Here is an 8,313-nt window from a genome sequence, read left to right on the forward strand (position 1 = left end):
GACTGCGTCCAAGTGGGTTTTGAAGATCTCCAGAGAAGGAGACTCCACAAGCTCTCTGGGCAGCCTGTTCCAGTGCTCTGTCACCCTCACTGTTAAGAAATTTTTCCTTAAGTTCCTGTGGAAGTTTTGGTGTTTCAGTTTGTGGCCATTACCTCTAGTTCTGTCAGTGGCCACCACTGAAAAGAGGCCAGCACCATCCTCCTCACTGCCTCCCTTGAAGTACTTACAGACACTGATCAGATCCCCTCTCAGTCTTCTCTTCTCCAGGCCCAGCTCCCTCAGCCTCTCCTCATAGGGCAGATGTTCCAGGCCCCTGATCATCCTTGCAGCCCTGCGCTGGACTCTCTCCAGCAGCTCCACATCCTTCTTGTACTGTGGGGTCCAGAACTGGACACAATACTCCAGATGCGGCCTCACCAGGGCTGAGTAGAGGGGCAGGATCACCTCCCTCGACCTGCTGGAGACGCTCTTCTTAATGCACTCCAAGATCCCATTGGCCTTCTTGGCCAGGAGGGCACACTGCTGCCTCATGGTCAACTTGTCGCCACCATGACACCCAGGTCTTTCTCTGCAGAGCTGCCCTCCAGAAGGTCGGTCCCAGCCTGTACTGGTGTCTGGGGTTATTCCTCCCCAGGTGCAGGACCTTGCACTTGGTCTTGTTGAATTGCATGAGGTTTTTCACCGCCCAGTTGTCCAGTCTGTCCAGGTCCCTCTGAATGGCAGCGCAGCCCTCTGGGGTATCGGCTGCTCCTCCCAGTTTGGTATCATCAGCAAACTTGCTGAGGGAGCACTCTGTGCCTTCATCCAGGTCATTGATGAATAAATTGAACAGGACTGGACCAAGGACTGACCCCTGGGGGACCCCCACTAGGTACAGGCCTCCAGCTAGACTCTGCACCACTGATCACCACCCTCTGAGCTCTGCCATCCAGCCAATTCCTAATCCACCTCACTGTGCACTCATCTATCCCACACTTCCGGAGCTTGCCCAGGAGGACGTTGTGAGGGATGGTGTCAAAAGCCTTGGTGAAGTTGAGATAGACGACATCCGCTGCTCTCGTCTCATCTATCCAGCTGGTCATTCCATCATAGAAGGCTATCAGGTTAGTTAAGCAAGATTTCCCCTTGGTGAATCCATGCTGACTACTCTTGAGCACCTTCTTGTCCTCCATGTGCCTGGAGACAACGGCCAGTATGAGCCGTTCCATCACTTTTCCGGGGACGGAGGTGAGGCTCACTGGCCTGTAGTTGCCTGGGTCCTCCTCGCCTATTTTGAAGACTGGCGTGACATTGGCTCTCTTCTGGTCCTCTGGCACCTCCCCCTTCTCCAGGATCTTTCAAAGATGATGGAGAGCAGCTTAGCTATGACATCCACCAGCTCCCGCAGCACTCTGGGGTGCATCCCATCAGGGCCCATGGATTTGTGGGTATCGAGTTCCCTTGGGTGCTCTCTGACCCAATCTTCTGACCCAGGGCAAGTCTTCCTCTCTCCAGGCTTCTTCTCTTGTCCCTAGGGCCTGGGACTCTAAAGGGCTGCCCTTGGTAAACACCGAAGCAAAGAAGGCATTGAGCAACTCTGCTTTTTCTGTGTTATTCGTAACCAGGGTGCCCATCCCGTTCACCAGCGGACCCACGTTTTCCCTGATCTTCCTTTTGCTGTTAATATATTTGAAGTTTTTCTTGTTATTTTTAACATCCCCTACCAGATTGCGTTCCAAACGCGCCTTAGCTTTCCTTGTCGCATCTCTGCATTCCCTGACTATGTTCCTGTACTTCTCCCATGGGACCTGTCCTTTTTTCCACATTCTGTATACCGCTGCCTTCTGCTTGAGCATTGCCACAAGCTCCTTGCTCACCTACGCAGGTCTCCTGCGCCCTGTGCCTGACTTCTTACACACAGGGATGCACTGTTGCTGCGTGTGGAGGAAGTGCCACTTGAAAACTAACCAGCTCTCTTGGGCCCCTCTACCTTCTAGAGCTCTAATCCATTGGATTCTTCCGAGGAGCTCTCTGAAGAGGCCAAAGTTGGACCTCCTGAAGTCCATGGTTGTAAGGCTACTTACAGCCCTGCCTCCTCCTCGTTGGATCCTGGACTCCACCAACTCATGGTCACTGAAGCCGAAGCTATCCCTCACCTTCTCGTCTCCTACAAGTCCCTCTCTATTTGTTAGCATGACGTCCAGTAGCCCACCTCACCTTGTCAGCTCCTCTACTACCTGCATCAAAAAGGTATAATCAACGCTCTGCAGGAACCTCCAGGACTGTTTGTGCCTGGCTGTCTTGTCCTTCCAGTTGATGTCGAGGTAGTTGAAGTCCCCCATGAGGACCAGAGCCTGTGATCTTGAAGGGAAGGGCTCTGGGGCGGACGCTCGTGCCAGAGCTCCTTGTCTAGAGGCCAACAACAGTGGCCAAAGCTGCTGAACGCGAAAACACCAACAGCAAGAGGCCGCCCCAGTGCTGACCCCCGCGCGGGCAGCGCTGAGCTCCAGCCAGAGGTGGGACAGGGCTGGCAGGAATTCAAAAGCCGCCCCCAGGGAGCGTGAGTGACCAGAGGGCGTGCAGGGAATCTCCTCCCAGGTGTGGGAAAGAATCCTTTCCACAGACTCTTCCAGCAGCAGGAGATCAGGTGAAGCCATGGTCTGCGCTCAGCAGAGAGCTTCCACCAGGAAGTCTGTGGCGACACAGACTGAACGGCCACAGAAACATGGAGCAGTCCAGGTGTCTGGCTGCAGGGAATGCCTGAGCCTCTCCATGTTACCAAGGAGTAGTGAAAACATCACCCGCCTTAGGTGTGAGCAGGTGGGCGACCTGCTCAGCCTGGTGGTGGAGCTGAAGGAGGAGGTAGAAAGGCTGAGGGCCATGAGGGAATGTGAAATAGACTGGTGGAGCTGCATTCTTCAGTCTTCCCAGGAAAGCCACTCAGAGAAGCCCCCAATTCAGTCTGTAAATCCAGTACCCTCTTGCCATAGGGCAGAGGGGACAGAATTAACAGCATCAAGAGACGATCAACAGTGGAAACAGGTCCCTACTCGAGGTGGCAGGAGAACCCTTCCACAGCCCACCTCACCTCCACCAGTGACCACGTCCAACAGGTACGAGGCCCTGGAACTTGGGGATCAGACAGAGGAGGTCAGGAACCAAGGCCCATCTCAGGGGCTGTATGCAGAGAGGCAGTCAGGTCCACGCCCTGAGGCTGCTCCCCGTAAGGAGAAAAGGAGCACCCAGAAGAAGTGGCAGGTGATCCTGCTGCATGAATCACTGCTGCAGGCCATGGAGGCACCGATATGTAGACCGGACCCCTTATCCAGAGAGGTCTGCTGCTTGCCAGGGGCTCGAATAAGGGATGTGACAGAGAGGCTCCCAAGGCTAGTCCAGGAGTCTGACTATTACCCACTGGTACTGTTTCACATGGGCACAAATGATGCCATGGGGAAACTGAGGGATATCAAGCGTGACTTCAGAGCCCTAGGGATGGCCGTCAAAAGTATGGGAGCCCAGGTAGTGTTCTCCTCTATCCTCCCAACAAGGGGAATGGATTCAAGGGGGAGAAGGCGGATATCGCAGATTAACAAGTGGCTGGGCTGCTGGGCTTGGCAACAGGGTTTTGGCTTCTATGACCATGGGACTCTGATGACCACCAGCTAGTGGGGAATGATGGGAACCACCTCAGCAAGAGGGGCACACATCTCTGCCAAAAGGCTGGCCAACCTGGTTAGGAGGGCTTTAAACTAGGCAAGAAGGGGAAGGGGAGTGTCACACAGACAGGGCAATCAGTACCATACAGCCAAGGTCAGATTGCTTCCAGCGGAAGTATGGTAGTGGGGACGTGAGGATAGGATATGATCACAGAGGGTCCTCTTTCACCCCTCCTGGGAAACGTGCAGGCTTGATTACTTCCCTGAAATGCCTGTACACCAATGCATGAAGCATGGGGAATAAGCAGGACAAACTGGAGATCTGTGGGCGGTCCCAGCGTCGTGATCTCATTGGAATCACAGAGACATGGTGGGATAGCTCACACAACTGGAGCGCTGCCATGGAAGGCTGTGTGCTCTTTAGGAAGGACAGGCTGGGAAGGCGAGGTGGTGGAGTTGCTCTTTATGTGAGAGAGCAACTGGAATGCAGGAGCTCAACCTGGGAGCGGGTGATGAGCGAGCTGAGAGCTTGTGGGTAAGGATTAGAGGGCAGGCTAATGTGGGAGACACTGTGGTGGGTGTCTGCTACAGGCCACCTGACCAGGATGAGGAGGTTGATGCGGCCTTCTATAGTCGGATGGATATTGCCTCAGTAAATATTTTTGTAATATCTTTGGTTTAAAGGTATTTGCTTTGTACTTAAAGCCTTCAGTGGTTTTGAATGTGTTCTTTTGTGGGACCTTCCCTCCAGTCACCTCTACCTCCAGAATCTTAAATACTGAGCCTCAACACTCAGTGGTGGGACAAGGCAATAAGAAAATTTTAATCAATTACTAAAAGATTACCAGAGCAGTTTGATTGCAGTACTAATGAACAACCTAGTGGCACTTACTAAACAAGGAAGATGTATTTCCTGCAAAGGAAGAGCTGCCATATGCATTTTAATCAACTATTATTTTGCTGTACCTTTTATAAATAAATAGATGCAATCTGTGTTTCTTTTAACTTTTTTATTTCTGTATGTATGGACAAGGAAAAATGCTTTCAAGTGCATGTATAGTATAAATATGCATTGTGTATAGTCATCTTCTCTACTATAGTTGAAGTGGTTCTGTCTGGATTATAGTGGAATTCGTTTTTCATTCATTATTCATACAATACAGTTCATCCCATATTGTAGTGGAAAAGACTTAGTTTAATTCGTTGTTCATGTCATGTTTCAGAAGTTCTCCTTACTTGGACTTCTTAGCAAAAATGCAAAAGCTCCATTCTTATTCTCACAGTCTTTATGGTAATATTCCTCAGATAACTTAAAAGGTGATTTAGATTCATACTAGCTAAAAGAGCTTTCCGGAGAACATAATGCTAAGCGTCAAAATCGACCAAGGAAGAAAGAAAAATTCTGTCCATGCTTACAAAGAGCAACTCAATTCCAATCCTTCCTCCTTATCTACAGAGAAAATATTAATTCTTCTGAATTGGCTGGTTGAAATTCTGATTATGCGAGGTCATTCAGACATAGTTCTTGTGTAAGAATTTAAGCAATGATGAGAATGTTCTCATTCAGATCTTCACTTGAGTAATTTTCCTTCAGCAAATAAAGTAGTAATTTAAAACCGATTCATCTGGAGAAATACCTGTAAAAATAGTCCTGGTCCTAGTTTTCTACAGGCTTCATGTTAGCTTAATCATATACTATACTAATGGTAAAACTGCATGACTTAGTTGCTGTGTGAAGCTTCATTTTCTTTCCTTTTGGAATGCAAGAAGAAAAAAAGAAGTTTGCAAAGAGCATTAGCATTCAAAATGCATATTTATGCATTAGAAAGTGTCCTACTTTTAAAAATCTTGGATTGACTTCTGAAAATCAGTTTCCCTTACATAATTTTCACGATCATGTAGATACATGTTGCTATCCATAGAACTCAATTTTTCAGAAGTCAGTTTAATGTTTTTAAAACTTAAAAAGTCTTACAGGTAACAACAGGTATCTTCTTACATAAGGGAACATAAAAAGAAGATTACAAAAACCTGTAAACTACTTCCAGGTAAAACAACAGCTGGTTTGGAAAGGAATATCCATCTGTGCAATAACCTGTACAGACTAATATTGCAAGGGTTACTGAGGAGCAAATACACAGTAGTGGAAGAGGACTAAGAAAAACAAATACCATGGCAAGAGAACAAGCGGTTCTCCGGCCATGCAGTGCGCAATTCCTGAAATGGTTCCTGTGGAAGGGAAGCAATACCTCAGGGAAAACTAGGACTGGGCTCAAAAAAAATCACTTCACATCCAGGAGAATTTATTGTTTTTTCTCTTGGAATCTCAGCCTATTTTAAGAATATGAAGTACTGTAAGAAATATTTGAAGTATACTGGAAGAAGGATATGAAGTACTGGTATATGAAATATTGGGAGACCAAGGTCTCTGGGAAAGAAGATGCCAGGGAGGCTTGGGAGCATGCACAAACCTAAAAGTCAAGCAGAGGAGGCTGATAAATTAGAGAAGTTTGGGTTGTGGCTCCATAGTTAAAATTCTGTTTTGTTTCATTTTCCCTTCTGATTAAAGGAGAAATTCAGCATCATTGTTGCATGTAAAAAATACAATGTGTCTATTCATTATTTGAGGGATATTATAAATTTGGATGAGACACATTGTATTTTTTACACGCAACAACGATGTGTGTAAATCCAAATTTATAATATCCCTCAAATAATGAATAATTATCTACAGCATTTGTGATTTGTTTGCAAATACCTTGAGAAATTTAATATTCAGGCTTTTTAATGTTCTGAATGGTGTTACTTACAGAGTAAAACAAGAGTTCTTAGAGTGTAGAAATGTTTAAGTATGCTGAAACGTTATGTGCAAAGAAACTTGAGTGCTTTTTAGGCTAAATAGTATCATAGAGTCATTAAGGTTGGAAGGGACCTCTAGAGATCATCTAGTCCAACCCTCCTGCACACGCAGGGTCACCTAGAGCATGTGGCACAGGGTGGCCTCCAGGCAGGTTTTGAAGATCTCCAGAGAAGGAGACTCCACAACCTCTCTGGGCAGCCTGTTGCAGTGCTCTGTCATCCTCAGTGTCAAGAAATTTTTCCTTAAGTTCCTGTAGAAATTTTGGTGGCCATTACCTCTAGTTCTGTTGGTGGCCACCACTGAGAAGAGGCCTGCCACATCCTCTTCACTCCTTCCCTTGAGGTGCTTATAGACACTGATTAGATCCCCTATCAGGCCCAGTTCCTTCAGCCTGTCCTTATAGGGCAGATGTTCCAGGCCCCTGATCATCCTTGTGGCCCTGCACTGGACTCTCTCCAGCAGCTCCACATCCCTCTTGTACTGGGGAGCCCAGAACTGGACACAACACTCCACATGTGGCCTCACTAGGGCTGAGTAGAGGGGCAGGATCACCTCTCTCGACCTGCTGGAGACGCTCTTCTTAATGCACCCCAGGATTCCATTGGCCTTCTTGGCCACGAGGGCACACTGCTGCCTCATGGTCAACTTGTCGTCCACCATGACACCCAGGTGAAGGCATCATATGAAGGTATTGGTCCTCATATCTTGTTCCAAACAGACTTAGTGCTATGTTTCTCCTGAATCAGCCTCCAAAACTGAGTCAGTTCTCTCAGTTGTGGTTTTCTGGCTGAAGGTGACATGTGCTGCCTCCCTTCATTTAAAGGTTTCTGGGTGTCAGAAGTTCAGACTGAGTTTTAAATATGCCTCATGTGGAAGATGGAAGAATATCACTAAAACCTACACACTATACACACTACTTTTATTTTGCTTTATGTTAAGTGCCTATATAAGCATCAGTATTCTTCTGCTCCAGTTTTAACTGCTCTTTGAAGAATGAAAAATCTTTCAGAAAACCACAAAGAAGAGCTTAGGTGGCTTCTGTCTTGAGAATTTTTAAATTTAACGTTTTTTTAATTCACTTTTTTTTCTGAGATTCATTTATTTCAGATTATTTTTTTTCTTGTGTTAAGCATGTTTGTATTTTTTTCCCCTTAGGATTTTGGTAACTTCCATAACTTTAATAACAGTTCAAGGAGATTTTTTTTTAATAATTGAAAGTCCTTCCTCCTTAAATATATTAATACTCCTCTATGCCATAATTTCCTCCTTTGTAAAACAGGCATAATTGTATTGATGTCTTTTTGAAGTGCTCTGTGAAAAGTTGTATGATATTGTTTTCGCTATAAAAATAATTAGATGTTGTTATTACCCTTGCAATTTGAAGATAAATCCATTTTTTTTGACCTTAGCACAAATTCAGTGGAGGAAGTATCTGGACTAGGGAGCAGCAGTGCAAGACATAATGCTAATGTGCATTAACTCCAAGGTTTGGAATGTTCTTATCCAGGGTTTTGGTTTAGACCTGTCTGTAGTCTCTTCGAATCTTAAGCAATGACAATAACATTGTATTTATTCTTTTTGTTCTTGGATACTTTCCAGAAGTGGAGCAAAATCTTGCCTCTAAAGCAAGCACCAGAAATCATTGTATAATTTGGATTTTTTCAGTAGTTTACAAATTTGGGTGTATTGTATAGATTGTATTCTAATCTAAACTCCATAAACTCCAGACACGCCTTGGGGGAAAAAAAAAAAAAAAAAGGAAAGAAATCACGTGATTGATTAGATGCCTCACATCTAGGCCAGGGCTCAGAGCCTGCA

The sequence above is a fragment of the Tinamus guttatus genome, unplaced genomic scaffold (genome assembly GCF_059628265.1).
Source record: "Tinamus guttatus ecotype Peru unplaced genomic scaffold, ASM5962826v1 Tinamus_guttatus_pri_ptg000419l, whole genome shotgun sequence".
NCBI classification, from domain to species: domain Eukaryota; kingdom Metazoa; phylum Chordata; class Aves; order Tinamiformes; family Tinamidae; genus Tinamus; species Tinamus guttatus.